Source organism: Hemiscyllium ocellatum, chromosome 43 (assembly GCF_020745735.1).
Source record: "Hemiscyllium ocellatum isolate sHemOce1 chromosome 43, sHemOce1.pat.X.cur, whole genome shotgun sequence".
Taxonomy (NCBI): Eukaryota; Metazoa; Chordata; class Chondrichthyes; order Orectolobiformes; family Hemiscylliidae; genus Hemiscyllium; species Hemiscyllium ocellatum.
The window spans coordinates 32,188,631-32,204,698 of NC_083443.1; positions in this window are offsets into that span (position 1 = coordinate 32,188,631).

Below are 16,068 nucleotides of genomic sequence, written 5' to 3' on the forward strand. Positions count from 1 at the left end.
TGACATAAACTGTTTCATCCAAACTACTTGAACTAAGGAGGCTCCAATTAGTATTAGGGAAGTTAAAGTCACCATAACAACAACCCTATTTACTCTTTAATTACTGGGAGTGACCCAGGTTGCTGAGAGTCTGAAGTCACATGTAGGTCACATCAGGTAAGGATGGCTGATCTCCTGCCCTGAAGGATATTAGTGACCCTGATGGGATTATTACGACAATCTACAGTGGTTATATGGTTGGCATAAAGCTAGCTTTTATCATTTAAGATTTTTTTATTGAGTTCAAATTTCACCATCTCCATGGTGGGAGTCAAACCCTCATCCTAGACATTCCAGGAGTTCTGACCAATGACCACTAGACTCAAAATGCTAACTCTGCTTCTCTGTCTCTAAAGGTGCTGGTAGACCTGCTGAGTTTCTGCAGTGCTTTCTATTTTAAATCCAGTATATTTGGCAGGGTTTCTGGATTACTATTCCAGTGATAATACCACCAAACCACAATGTCATTCAAATATAGAATTTATATGATACTAGGTTATCATCCAACAGGTTTATTTGAAATTACAAGTTTTTGGAGCACTGCTCCTTCATCCGGTGACCTTTTGGACTACATCCTGATGTCATGTGACTTCTGACTTTGTCCACCCCAGTCCAACACTGACACCCCCACATCATGGCTCCCTCAAATAATTTGAATTTTAAATGTAACTAAGTTTTAAATCAGATACTGGTGGTTAGTTTATCTTTAAGGGAACTGCAGAATACAAAAATCATCAGGTTACAATGAGATCAATCATCATGTCATTTGTTATTCTGATATTGATTGAGGGACATATATTAGCCTGGGTATTGAGAGAACACCCTGATCTTCTTTAATAAGTTTCCAGCTGTGAGGACAAAGAGAACAGCTTTAATATTTTGTAGGGAGATGCAGTCTCAGACAGTGCAGCACACCCTCAGCACTGTCTCAGATTTGGTGATATCTTCAACTATCTAGAGTTTGGCATCAACTCATGACCCTCTTCCTCCACAGATATGGACAGGAAATGACAGAAAGTTACTTTACAGTGTTTTATTTAGCTACAACACAATCTATGGATTCTGATCAATGGCCATGTACCAAATCTAACCTGCCTGACATTTTTACTACTTTCCTGGAATTAATATCAAGGTGAAAGTCTTGTTGGTTACATTGTCCTCCAGTTTGTCTCGAGTATTTATGAGGGCAGTCGTAAATGTTTAAAGCTTTTAATGCAATGAAAATGCTTTCTTCTGAAGGCCAGAAATGATATGTAATCCCAACCTGAAGACAGAATAATTAACATTTCTTGAAATTTGAAGGATACTAAAAAGCCTTGTTAAGTTGCAACAAAAATAACTCTGGCTGGATGGTCAATTTTACTCCTTCAGGATATGTTAAAGCTCCAAACGAAACTGACGCTAGAACAAGGAAAATTAATTCTTTTCATTTTTAAGCAGGACATGCAGCAAGAAATGCCACTCTGACCATCTGTGTGGCATTCACATTATTTACGAATAGAAATTATCGGGTGCAATATTCAAATAGAATTACCACCACCTGGTGTGAACTGATATTTTAAACCACACTAGTGATGTTAATATGGTGCTGATCTTCCCAGTGTTCATTGGAAAGTATTGTGAAGTGATAGAAGGAATCGTTGATTGGATAGTTCAACAAACCACAAGATGGACGATGATCATCACAGCGTTTGCACCAGGCATTAGTGTCATAGAGTGTAAACAATGTACAGACTCCCATAATCTCATAATTGAGGATGCACCCAGTGAACATAACCATCCCAGAGGATGTCAAGTCAGAGTTCTGGTCTCTAGACAACAGTTTTGGCCAGCACAAACACTTTTGACTCAGAGGTAAGAATGCAACTGTCGTGTTAGTGCACTCAGGTATTTTATTGGTTAGCTTATTAATGAAATAAATGCATAAAATAAATATATATTGAAATGATTATATATCAAGTCATTTCTATTGTATTATACCTCAGTAACAATATGTTTTTAACAGACTTGTTTATATTGTCACCATATCATAGCACATGACCTGACTGTATAAAAGATTTCATACTCCACTTTACCTTGGATCACTTGAAGCATGGCATTCTGGGGTGGCATGGTGGCTCAGTGGTTAGCCCTGCTGCCTTACAGTACCAGGGATCTGGGTTTGATTCTGGTCTTAGTCAACTGTCTGTGTGGAGTTTGCATATTCTCCCTTTGTCTGTTTCCTCTTGGTGCTCTAGTCTCCTCCCACAGTCCAAAGATGTGCAGGTTAGGGTTGAGTAACTATGTAAAATTGCCCCTAGTGTCCAGGGATATGCAGGTCAGGTGGATTAGCCGTCTGGGTGGGATGCTATTTAGAGGGCCGGTGTTGACTTGATGGGCCAAATGGCCTGTTTCCACACTGTAAGTACTCCACTGGAAGCATGCCTTCTTAAGAGCATTGCACTCAGACCCACCCAGACACTCAAGGGGTCTGCAATATAATGTCTGTGCCTAATGGTTGTAAATGTTCATTTAATTCTTCAATATGTGATGTCCACACCTGGTTTCTTACAATATGGGACACAATATAAGCCGTGCTGTACCCAAACTCATCACAGGGAATGGCACAATGTCCCATGTAGCAGCATCCCACAGTAAAGAGTCATAATGTGGCAGTAAGAGGAAGGTCCATTTTGTGTCCCTGTCCTGTCCACCGGTCTTCAGATTCCTTTGTGTTAGTCTGAAAGACATTGTACAACAGCGACCATCATCGCCAAAGGCAGGATGTGCTCAAAGACATGAAATATTCAAAAAGAACTGTCCCTCCCTATGTACAACCACGTGTAATCATTTTGCAGAGACACTTAAATCAACACCAGAGAATGGGAAATAATTACGGCCAGAGGATTTGTGTGAGTTTAATTCACACCCTGCGCAGCTCCGCGTAAAAATGTCAAAGCTGCTGAAAGGACAAGTGGAAATACGAGGCGAAGCAATTTCCAAATGGGACTGTCTTCTTTCAAAGTTATTTTCAGCCTGAGAGGCGATTGCGGTGGAGTGCCTTGGTGGGTTAGACAGCGAGAATGTGCATTCTGTCCCCGGTCCAATTCCACTATGAGCTTTGACCTGACTGCAAACTTTCTGCAATCAGTTGAAATCTTGCCTGAAACCACATCCAGGCACCTGAAATTCTGATTAATGAGCTGCACCATGCTGCTGGAGACGCACAAGTGAGTCGCCTTAGTCCAGGGTCAATGTGGTTTCGTTCTCTCGGGAACAGTAAGAGGTGTATTTGCATACAGTACCATTACAACCACAATCCCACTGCACAACCTTCAGCTAATCAAATATATGAACATATTAACACACAAAGAAATCTTTACATTTCAAAATAGGCATATCTGTTGCCAGCTCTCCATTACATCCAGTCTCATTCAGTAACCGCGCCACAACCCCCAACCAGGGCCTGTTAACTGTGTTAGTCACTAATATAGAGCAGAGGTTCATACATCCCAGTAGTAAGCAGGGATGTGTGGATCAGGTGGATAAGCCATGGGGAATGCAGTGATGGGGGTGGGTCTGAGTGCAGTGCTCTTAAGAGGGCCGGTGTTGACTTAATGGGCCGAATGGCCTGCTTCCACACTGCAGTGACTGGACTGGAATTATGCTCCCACGTTGTAATGGCAATAGTTCAATGTTAACCCACTCAAGGGCCTCTGCAATGTAATGCCTGTGCCTAATAGTTAGTTGTAAATGTCTGTTGAATTCTCCAATAGATGATATCCACGCCTGGTTTCTTACGGTACAGGACACAATACAAGCTGTGCTGTGGAGTGTTAAGCAACTTAACCCTTTATTGCAGTCTGTGTACCTGGCTGCCTGTGTAGAATCAGCGGAGGAGCACTGACTGCTGGTGAATGGTAAAGGAGTTCCTAACTTCAGAGTAGCAGGAATGTGGAGGAATCCATTACGGAATGATCTTACGGAATGATGGAGCAAGCTCCAGCCAATTCTGCTCCTGATTCCTCTGTTATTGTGCTCATACATAACTTCACTCCCACTCTGTTCAGAATGTCTGACTGTCGAACTAATCATTAGCAAAAATCTAATGGAGAATGTGATACATGAAAGGTTTGCCTAGTGCTTTCAATGTTTGACAAACACAAAGACTTGCATTTATACAGCACTTTTTGCAACCTCTGAAAGCACTTTACAGTCAACTAATTTCTTCTGAGGTGCAGTCATTGTTGTAATCTAGGAAACACAACATCGAACATCCATAACATCTCCTGCAAACAGCACTGAGAATGGCCAGGTACCTCAATTTTATAAGTGTTGATTGAGGAATAAATATTGACCAGTACATTAGGAAATCTCCTCTTCTTCGGAAACAGTGGCCATGGGGTATTTTATATCCACCTGAAATGACGGATGGAATCTTGGCTTACTGTCTCACCTGAAAAATAGCTCGTCAGTCAGTGCACTGGACTGAAGTTTCAGTCCCAAGTTTACGCTCATGCTCTGAAGTAGATCTTAGAACTCATAACTTTCTGGCTTAGAGTCAGGAATGTTACTCAGTGAACCAAGACTGACGCCAAATTAAGTGCAACTGACTAGAAATTCTGGTAATGGCTCTGCGGTCACTGTTGTTGGAGAATGATACATCTTTGCTTCTTGAACATTGGTACATAAGGTAAAGCAGTGGGAATTCCAATTACCTGCAGTGAAATTCTGAAGTTTCCCACAGTACATTAGAAACAATTGCAGCTGTTTGCAGAGATTGAAGCAACAACCCACACAGTTAATGTGTCCTTCATGCTCAAGGCCAATGTCTGAAGTGAGACACAAATTCAAGCCTCACTGTTCCTGTAATAGAATAAAGATTGGGAGGGTTGTGTGACTGTGAGCTGAAAAAGGCAGACTTGCTTTGCTATAGCACCTTTCATAGCCTCAGAATGTCCCAAAGGTACTTTTGAAGTGTAGTTGTTGATGCAATGCAAGAAATGTAGCACCCAGTTTGTGTATAGCATTCTCTCATACTGCAGAATGAGGTAATAACCAGGTCAGCTGCTGATTGGAGGAATAGGTGTTGATAAGGATATCTGCTTCAAAAGCTGTTACGGGGCCTTCTTCCTAACATGTCAGCTCAAGGGTGGCACCTCAGACAGTGCAGCATGCCTTCAGTACTGCATAGCAATGTCAATCTGTGCCCTGGGGTGTGACTCCAACTCGTGACCATCTGACTCAGATGGTCATTTTCCTCAAATTCATTCATGGATGAGGACTACACGGCAGAGACAGCATTTGTTGTTCATGCCAAAATGCTATTGAGATTGGTTAAGATCCAATGACATTACTATAGGTCTGGAGTCACGTTCAGGCAACAACAGCAGAAGCTTTCCCTCCAAGACATGAGTGAACCACAACAGGTTTTGTGACAATCAGTGATTGTTTCATTGTCACCACTAAAGTTTTTCCCTTCATGAATTGAATGCATTATTCCTGCTGTGGTAGTGAATTGAACCCGTATTCCTGAAACATTAGGCAGGGGTTTGAGATTCTTTTGGTTTTTATTTAGTATTTAACTCACTGCCACATCTCTTCCAGGTATGCCCACCTTGAAGAGGTTCTGCTCCTCTCTCTGATGGGATTTATGTTCCAATCTTTTTTCTTCTCTGCCAAGATTCCAACTGTTCTTCTCTGTCTCTCTATCCCCACCAGTCCTTACCCCCTCCCCCCACCCTATCTTATGGATGTAAACTGACATTTTCCAGGCTACCATCAGTTCTGAGGAAGGGTCACCGCACTCAAAACGTTAACTCTGATTTCTCTGAACAGATGCTGCCAGATCTGCTGGACCTTTTCCAGCCCCTTATATCTCCTTTATTCTTTCTCCCTCTCACCTTAAATGCAAGGCCCTAATTTTAGACATTTCAACTCTGGAAAAACTTCTGTTTTTATTCAGGATTACTAGCCCAGTGGCATTACCATCTCAGTCCCCCAGTAAACCACAGCAAATTCCTGATCACTTGTCTACCATACAGCTTAATAACTCCCTTTCTCATCATGGTCTCTACACAGTTAGTGGAAGTGGTTGATAATTAATCTGTTGGTTTGTGGCTGGGGAGACTATTTCAGCAACTACTGACTGACAATGAAAAGCTCAGTAATTAACTGCAGATCAGAATAAAATATCCCTTTACTCAACACATTGCTCATCTCATGAATGACGCAGAATAATATTTCCAACAGACTGGAATAACCAGAAGGGAGGGAAATAATTTTAGGACACACTTGGGGATCCTACCTGCTCTGAACAATTCAGAGAATATCGAAAATGTTTGAAAGAGATAGTTGAGAGAAAAGAGAATTTCTATGCCCCGACGTGTGCAGCTAATTAATAAAACCGAGCTGAAAATAATTTTATTTGATTTCATCATACAAAGAGAAATGTCTTTCTGCAGTGGGAGAAATTTGAAGACATCAAAGTCTTTAGCTACAGTCAGGTAACATTATTTTCAATTGGTTCCTGAGCCTGTTGAATATTTGTGGTGGATTGTCCTTTGTTGCAAACTTATATATTGCACGAACAGTCCTTTCAACAAATCTTTTATTACACTGTACAGAGACTGATCTAACGGGAGTTGATCTGTTTATATCCTTACTTAAAGAATTCAGTGCACTGTACTGAATGAGACTCCAGTCTGTTTCCACATTGTTCATGCTATTATTCACATTACATCATGAAACATAATGGAAAGAGAGTGGTATTGGGTTTAGTGAAGGGACATTGGCTTTGTCCAGTGTGAGTGTAAATGGTTGAATAGAACATACAGCAGAAGAACAGGCCCTTCAGCCCACAATGGTGTGTCAAACATGGCACCAAATTAAAAACTAATCCCTTCCACCTGCCCTTGATCCATACACCTCTATTCCTTACATAATGTGCTTATTTAAAAGCTCCTTAAACGCCCTATCGTATCTGCGTCTACACCGCCAACCTAAGCAGCAGACTCCTATCACTGTCTGTGGATAAAGATTTGTCCCTCACATCTCCTTTCAATTTTGCCCCCTCTCACTTTAAATGTGTGTCGCCTAATTTTAGATATCTCAACTCTGGGAAGATGATTCTGACCATTAACCCTATCTATATATCTCATGATTTTATAGATTTCTATCAAGTCTCCCCTCAGCCTCCGCCGCTCCAGAGTAAAGAATTAATAACAAAGTTTTATCCGAAAGAAAACTCTTGAAAACGAGGTTCAAACTGAGAAAAGGATCAAAAAAGTTTAAGTTTTGAAATTACTAAACTCAACTTTGAGTACACAGACTGTAAAGTAACTAATCAAAGATACAATATGTTCCACTAATGTGCAGTAATGTAGCAGGTCAGAGATGGAAATGTGAGTGTGAGACCAAGGCGGTGAGAATTAAAATGACGAACGGCTAGAATCTTGGTGCTATTTACCACAATCATTAACACTCCCTTTCCCTTTACTTCCATGAGAATTGATCTCCCTCACCCTCTACCGAATCTCAGATCTTCTGTTTTATTATTGTTCCTTTCTCACTGTCAATAGCAGAAAACCCATCTCATTTCTACTTTCCTTCAGTTCAGAAGGTGAGTCATACATGCTTTGAAACGTCATAATGACCATTGAAAATTCATTATTCAGTTTTACAATGTGTATCATCCTTTTTTTTATATATATATATATACACACACACACACACACACACACACACACACACACACACACACACACACACACACGATTTCTTATGAATTAAAATGATTTTCAAAGAAGAGAAAACAATGACTCGGGATGACTGCAATGGTGACCAAAACCCATTCTGAAATAAAAGCAGAAAATACTGGAGAAACACAGCAGATTAACTGTGCAGAAAGAAACAGAGGTTCCTAGTTCAATGACTCTTCTTCAGAAGCCAGTCTGTCTGAACGGACACCAACATGTCTGTAAAATGACCGAAACTGGCCACTCAGATCTGGATCTCAGTTACACCTCCTCGTACGAAAGTGATCAGCAGATTATCCAGTTTGGGGCAAACTATTTAGGGCCGAGATGAGGAAACATTTCTTCACTCAAGGGGCATTGATCCTGTTGAATTCTCAATCACAGGAATTTGCTGAGGCCAGGTCACGGAATGTATTCAAGAAAGAGAAAATAAATTTTTAGATTTTAAAGGCATGAAGGGGTATGGATCAGCCCTGATCACATTGAATGGCAGAATAGGCTTGAAGGGCCAAATGGCCTTCTTCTGTTCCTAGTCTAAATGCTTTTCAACACAAGTGCTTGGAGGACTTTTTAAACTGCATCTCCTGATCGTCTTTTTTTGAAGCAGAAATTGACCCCTTTTTAAACCTTACACATGTGTTTGTGTGTGTGGTTGATATCATGTCTTATTATTTGTCTTAGTAAGCAATAAAATTCCTCTTTCTGTCATTCAAGAAACCTTTTAAATCGATTCCTTCATTTTTCAATGAGTGAATGTGCATGTGAATTGAATTGTAATATGGCTGCAGGATGAAAAGAATTTGAAATCTTTGCCACAGCCAGTTATGGGAGTTAGAAAGAGGGAAGCCAAATCTTCCTTTCTTGTCTGATTTTAACAATGTCAACTCTTGTTTCTCTTTCCACAGACCAGCCAGGATTTTATTTCATATCTCCAGTATTCACGTTATTTCAGATTTTATCTGACTGAGGCAGAATTTTGTCCTTGAACAGCGGTTTGGAATCCCAGTTGAACAACACAGCAGATGGGGTGTCAGACTCATACCACATTCAAAAGGGCAGTAGCTCCAGAAGAGCAACTCATAAATGTATCAGCTTGGACTGAACCCCTGACTGACTCCGGGTTGGAAACAAACCCACTGTCATGTAAGGAGAAAGTGAGGACTGCAGATGCTGGAGATCAGAGCTGAAAATGTGTTGCTGGGCTCTTGAAGAAGGGCGCATGCCTGATACGTCGATTCTCCTGCTCCTTGGATGCTGCCTGACCTGCTGTGCTTTTCCAGCAACACATTTTCACCACTGTCATGTGACTAAGCAAAAGACATCCAAACTGAGCTAACAAATCATTCAACTGTTTTGTTCAATAGAGTAACTCAAACAGAGTGAAAAGTTAGTTTTGAAGTTGATGTCAGAGGTATATCATTCCTGTGGCATTCAAAGGCAGTGTCAGAGAGGAGCAGAAGTCTGGAACCCAGTGTAGTGCAATGGGAAATGCAGGGGTTAATGATGATGCAATTTGATATCAATAGGCACATGCTTTCGGAGCATGAAGAACAGAAGAATGGAAACATTACAGAATACCGCTTACTGCATTCTGCATGTTAGAGTGTAAATAATGAGTTTGCAGCACTTACTGAGGGTGCAGGAGTGTCACTGTTAGGTTTAAGAGAGATAGGGTTACTCTCTCATTAGAAAGGCAACTGACTGTGGTTTAACCTAAGGGTCACCACGCCTCAGGTGAGGGGAGAGGTTGAGAAGGAGAGTCCTTCACTATAACCTCAGCCAATGCAGGAATGAAATCACACGGTTAGCATTACAAACCAGCCATCCAGCCAATTCAGCAAGCCAACAGCTTAAGTAATCGAGCAGCTGACTGGCCCCTCACAGGAACGTTATCAAACAACTGAGCCCTCGAAGGAGACATTTGGAGACGTGACTGAAACCATGGTAAAGAAGGTCAGTCTTTGGAAGTCCAGAAAGGACGAAAGAGAAGCTTACAGGATTAGGGAGGGAATCCAGAGTTTGTCAGCTCAGGGCAGCCACCAGTGCTGGAGTGATTCTGATCAAGGATGGGATGCTCAAACATTTGAACAGACAAAATTATTCCATGAGTTGACGGGATGCATGAAGGATGCATGTTTCCCCCCAGTTGGGTTGGGGAGGAGGAGACTCACCGACCAGGGGATAAGAGGTGGACCATTTAGGATGCAAATGTGAAGGAATTTCTTCAGAAGATGGTGATTCTTTGGAAGGCTGTGGAAGTTGGTTTTTGAGCATGTTCAAGGCAGATGAACAGATTTCTAGATGCCAAAAACATTTGGGATAAAGGGATAGTATAGGAACGTGATGTTGAGGTGGATGATCAGCCCTGCTCGAGTTCAATGGCACAAGAAGCTCAGTGGGCTGAATGACCAACCCTTTTTATTATTTCCCAAGTGTTGCATTATGCTTCAGAGACCAGCATTTCAAAAACACAAAGATTTCTCTGGGTTGTAGGGCAAGTGTGATCACTGAGATGGAGATGCAAAATGTCATTCCCTCGAAGTTACTTAGGAACAACAAGTCATTTGGAGAATGGAGCATGGGAAACAGCTGCTGTTGGATTTCTATCCAGGGAGTGGGAGAAGTGGGAACCTGCATATTAATGAGATAGGATTAGTTAAGGATGAGAGTGATAGTGAGCAATAATCCACATTGGTAGGTCTCTCACTGCTCTTTAGTGAGAATCTCATCTCAACATCCAGGACTCAGTGTGGAAATGCATCTTTGCACTCTCAACATTGAGAGGTCCCACCTCGACATTTCACCCAATTCTCCCAAATTTCTTGCCATTGTCTGTATCACTCAGGGGCTGGGTAGGTTCCACACAAAGTGCTTTGCAATAGCTGAGGTTGTGAAATAGCATTATATTAATGGCATACAATGGGTGGCATGGTGGCACAGTGGTTAGCACTGCTGCCTCACAGCACCAGGGACCCAGGCTTCATTCCAGCCTCAAGCAACTGTGTGGAGTCTGTACATTCTCCCCATCTCTGTATGGCTATCCTCTGGGTGCTCGGCTTTCCTCCCACAGTCCAATAATGTGCAGGTTAGTGTGGATTGGCCATGGGAAATTGCCCCATTGTGTGCAGATTAGGTGGATTAGCCATGGTAAACATGAGGTTATGGGGATAGTGTAGGGGACTGGATCTGGGTGTAATGCTCTTCAGGGGTTTAGTACAGACTCTGTGGGCCAAATGGCCTCTTTCTGCACTGTGTGGATTCTATAGAAGCTCTTTCTTCCTAAATTAGATAATTAAATCAGAAACTGCGTAACAACAGATTAATAAGAAATTTATTTTGAAAGAACTAAAACATAGTGATAGCATAGCCTCAGTAATGTTACTCCACTCATAATTGAGGGCAAGTGATGGCCCAATGATATTACTACTAAGACTATTAATTCAGAAACCCAGGTAATGTTCTAGGGACCCCATTTAAATCCTGCCATGGCAGATGATGGAATTTGCATTCAATAAAACAAATCAGGAATTCAGAGTCTAATGATTGGCCATGAAACCATTGCCAAATGTCAGGCAAACCCCATCTGGTTCCCTAACAGGAAGGAACCTCTGCCCTTACCTGCTCTGGTCTGGCCAGTGAAATTCGCATCCTGTGAATGAATTTTTAAAAATCCAGAACTTCAGAGTACGGTTTGAATCTCAGTGTAGCGACTGGTGGGATTACAATCAAGTAAAAATCTGGAATTAAGAGTTACTCTAACAGTGTCCATTGTCATTACAAAACCACATGGGTCACTTGCCCCTTCTAGGGTTTATCTGACCTGACCTCCAAACCCACAGCAGTGTGCTCGAATGTTAATTGGATAAATAGGGATGGGCAATAAATACTGGCCCAGCCATTGACACCCACAATGATTGAAGGAATATTAAAAAAAACAGAAGCTACCCCTTCTCTCTAGCCCACTGACATCAGTGAGACCCAATTTCAGTCAATGCCCCGACTCATTCTAAGGCTGGGAGCAGTTAGCAATGCAAAGAATTTGTACTTGGGTGGCATGGTGACTCAGTGGTTAGCACGGCTACCTCACAGCACCCGGGACCCAGGTTCAATCCCAGCCTCAGGAGACGGTCTGCATGGAGTTTGTACATTCTCCCTGTGTCTGTGTAGGTTTCCTCTCACAGTCCAAAGAAATGTGCAGGTTAAGTGACTTGCCTATAGTGTTACAGTGCTAAATTGCCCAGTGTTCAGGGCTGTGTAGGTTAGGTGCATTAGTCAAAGGTAAATGTCATGGAATGGGTTTGGGTGGACCGTCTTCAGAATGTCGGTGTGGCCTTGTTAGGGCCTGTTCCCACACTGTAGGGATGCTAAGAAGCCTCTCCCAACTTCAGCATAAGCACATCCCAGCCAATTAAACACTGCCCAAGGTGTGGCAATTGCTTTAAAGATAGGAGACAGTGTGGGTACAGCAGGATCCTACAGGTAGCACTGAGACAAATCGCCTGCTTTCAGTGATGTTTGAGGATAAAGTTACAGTCTCGGCATCGGGGAGAACTCCCCTGGGTGTTCTTTGAATCAGGGCTTTGCGATCTTAACAGGATCTCAGTTTTCTGCTTCTTATTCTGTCTCGGTTTCAGTCACTGTCTTCAGGAAAGATGTTCCAGATGAAGAAGCTCGATTTTATAATGTCACGGTGAGCAATCAGAGCATCCCTACGGTTTCCACAGTGATCTATCAGGATTTATATTGCATCATAAATCCATTCATTCTCATTGGGTTACTGCCTTCCTTAATAAAGCAGACATCGAAATTTCACTTGACTGCATTAAAAATTCAAACATTAATACTCAGAGTATTTTACTATTGGCTCTGTTTTGTGGGCAGTAAACCAAGCTGCTGAATTCTTCTCTATCTTTCATCCCATCGTGGCTAAACTATACTTCAACTTCATTTACATCAGCAACAAATATGTACATTTGTATAGCACCTTCAAATGCTGTAAAATACTCCCGATGAGCTTCAAGCGAATTTTAGCACCATGCACTAAAGTAATGTCAGAACTGATGGTCAAGAGCCTGAAAATATGGAGAGAGAGAAAGAAGAGGGGAGAAGAGAGACGTAGAAGTTTAGGAATGGAATTCCATAATTTAGGAATGTACATTCAGATGCCTAAATTATGGAATTCCATTCCTAAATGGTGGAGTGAATAAACTCGGGGACACGCAAGTGGCCAGAGTTGGAGGAAGACAGAGATCTCAGAATGTTGCAGGACTGGAGGAGGATTCAAGAGAGGTGAAGATGTAGAGGAATTTGTAAACCCACCATGTTGTCAAAGATCTGAAAAACTCGGAAGAATGCCATTGCCCACCCAAAACCCTTTTTGAAATAATAAAATTGAGCACCTGGGTTTGGAACAGCGGCTCAGTGGTTAGCACTGCTGCCTCGCAGCGGAGGGACCCGGGTTTGCCAAACAGGAAGCTAGCACAAGTCAACGATCTCAATGGTGGTATATTTTCCCCATGACTTTGACATCCCTCCCTTTAGAAAATGAAGAAAACTCAAGAGGAAGGCTCCTGTTTAGATACAATGAGTTATTCTCAGCCAGACTGAGCCTGTGAACACACTCAGTGGGGAGGCATTGGCTTAGTGGTATCATGGCTAAACTGTTAATTCAGAGACCCATATAATATTCTGGGGACCCGGGTTCAAATCCTGGCCACGGGCAGCTGGGGGGACATTGAATTCAAGGCATATCTGAAATTGAAAGTCTAATGGTGACCGTGCAACCACTGCTGACCTTCAGGAAAAAGACCCATCTGGATCACTAATGCCCTTTAAGGGTGTTCACTGCCATCCTTACCTGGTCTGGACTACATGTGACTCCAGGCTCACAGCAATGTGGCTGACTCTTAACTTCCGTCTGGGCAATAAATACTGGCCAAACCAGTGACACCCTCATCCCATGAATGCATTTTTTTAAAAAAACTAAGAATGGTAAGGTCCTAGAGAGTGTTACTGAACAAAAAGACCTTGGAATGGAGGTTCATAGCTCCTTGAAAGTGGGGTCGCAGGTAGTTAGGATAGTGAAGAAAGCATTTAGTATGTGTTCATTTATTAGTCAGAGTATTGAGTATAGGAGTTGGGAGGTCATTAGATTCCCTACAGTGCCCTTTGGCCCAACAAGTCCACACCTACCCTCCGAAGAGTAACCCACCCAGACCCATTCCCCTACTCCCTACTAATGCACCTATCAGTATGGGCAATTTAGCATGGCCAATTCACCAGACCTGCACATCTTTGGGCTGTGGGAGGAAACCGGAGCACCCAAAGGAAACCCACGCAGACACAGGGAGAATATGCAAACTCCACACAGATAATTGCCCGAGGCTGGAATCAAACCCGGGTCCCTGGCCCTGCGAGGCAGCAGTGCTAATCACTGAACCACCGTTCCAAACCCAGGTGCTCAATTTTATTATTTCAGACAGGGTTTTGGGTGGGCAACGGCATTCTTCTGAGTTTTTCAGTTGTTCAGCGCTTTCTGACTGACATGGAGCATAAGCAAGGGTGCTCATTCTCATTTGAAAATTCCAATAGTCGTGTTGCAGCTGTACAGGACATTGGTCAGGCCACTTTTGGAATATTGCGTGGAATTCTGGTCTCCTTCCTATCGGAAAGATGTTGTGAAACTTGAAAGGGTTCTGAAAAGATTTACAAGGATGTTGCCAGGGCTGGAGGGTTTGAGCTACAGGGAGAGATTGAACAGGTTGGGGCTGTTTTCTCTGGAGCATTGGAGGCTGAGGGGTGACCTTATAGAGGTTTACAAAATTATGAGGATCATGGATAGGATAAATAGACAAAGTCTTTTCCCTGGGTTGGGGGAGTCCAGAACTAGAGGGCATAGGTTTAGGGGGAGAAGGGAAAGATATAAAAGGGACCTAAGGGGCAACTTTTTCACGCAGAGGGTGGTAAGTGTATGGAATGAGCTGCCAGAAGAAGTGGTGGAGGCTGGTACAATTGCCAAATTTAAAAGGCATTTGGATGGGTATATGAATAGGAAGGGTTTGGAGGGATATGGGCCAAGTGCTGACAGATGGGACTAGCTTGGGTTGGGATATCTGGTCGGCATGGACGGGTTGGAACGAAGGGTCTGTTTCTGTGCTGTACATCTCTATGAATCTATGACCCTATTAATAATTGCGTGGGATAATTACAATTGCTGGTCTTACTGCAACTACCAATTCCACACCTTCCTCTGCCCTTGGAAAATCTGGCACACTTGTGTTTTGTTTGATAACCTATCTGTCAAGCAGCTCAGAAGGTTGAGCTGTGTAGAAAGTTGTTATATAAATGTAAGTTGCTGCTCAGCTATAGACACACATCCAGTCTTGCACTGTTGGCTTGGCAGTTCAAGGATATACCTCCTCCAGTAGCCCCAGCAGAGGATAATGAAGCAGCAACTGATGCGCAGGCAAAGAAATGTTGGCAGGATTCACACCTGCTGGGCTTGAAAAGATTAATGACACTAAATGTAGGGAATGAACGGTCCAGTGGGTTCAGTTCACCCAGGCTTTCAGGCTGGTAATAAATCTTCCTTCATTTTACGTTTTCATTTGTAGATAAAGAAAACAATATTTCTCTTTCATTCAGACAAATCTTCAGGAACCCTTCTCCCTCGCCGAAGTGTAGTTTAGACATCACCCACTTTGCTGTCGATTCGATCTGATATTTATAAAGAATCATCTGAAAGAACAGTAACAAGCAAGTAAAACATTCATTTCCCACGATGTTATTCCTTGCCACCCAAACCTTTTAGGAACGTGATTGTGTACTTATTATCTGACTTTAAGACTCTTGAATTTAGTCTGAGTATTAATGATAATGTGTGAATTTCAAATTCAGTTGTGTTCCTTCCACTTAAACAAAAGTATTAACGTATTCAGACTATGTCTCCTTCAGTAGGCACAGGATTAGATTAGATTCCCTACAGTGTGGAAACAGGCCCTTCGGCCCAACCAGTCCACACCGACTCTCCGGAGTGTAACCCACCCAGACCCATTTCCCTCTGAATGATGCGCCTAACACTATAGGCAATCTAGCATGGCCAATTCACCTGACCTGCACATCTTTGGACTGTGGGAGGAAACCGGAGCACCCGGAGGAAACCCACACAGACACGGGGAGAATGTGCAAACTCCACACAGACAGTCGCCTGAGGCTGGAATTAAACCTGGGACCCTGGTGCTGTGAGGCAGCAGTGCTAACCACTGAGCCACCGTGCCGCCCCAGTAGGCATAGG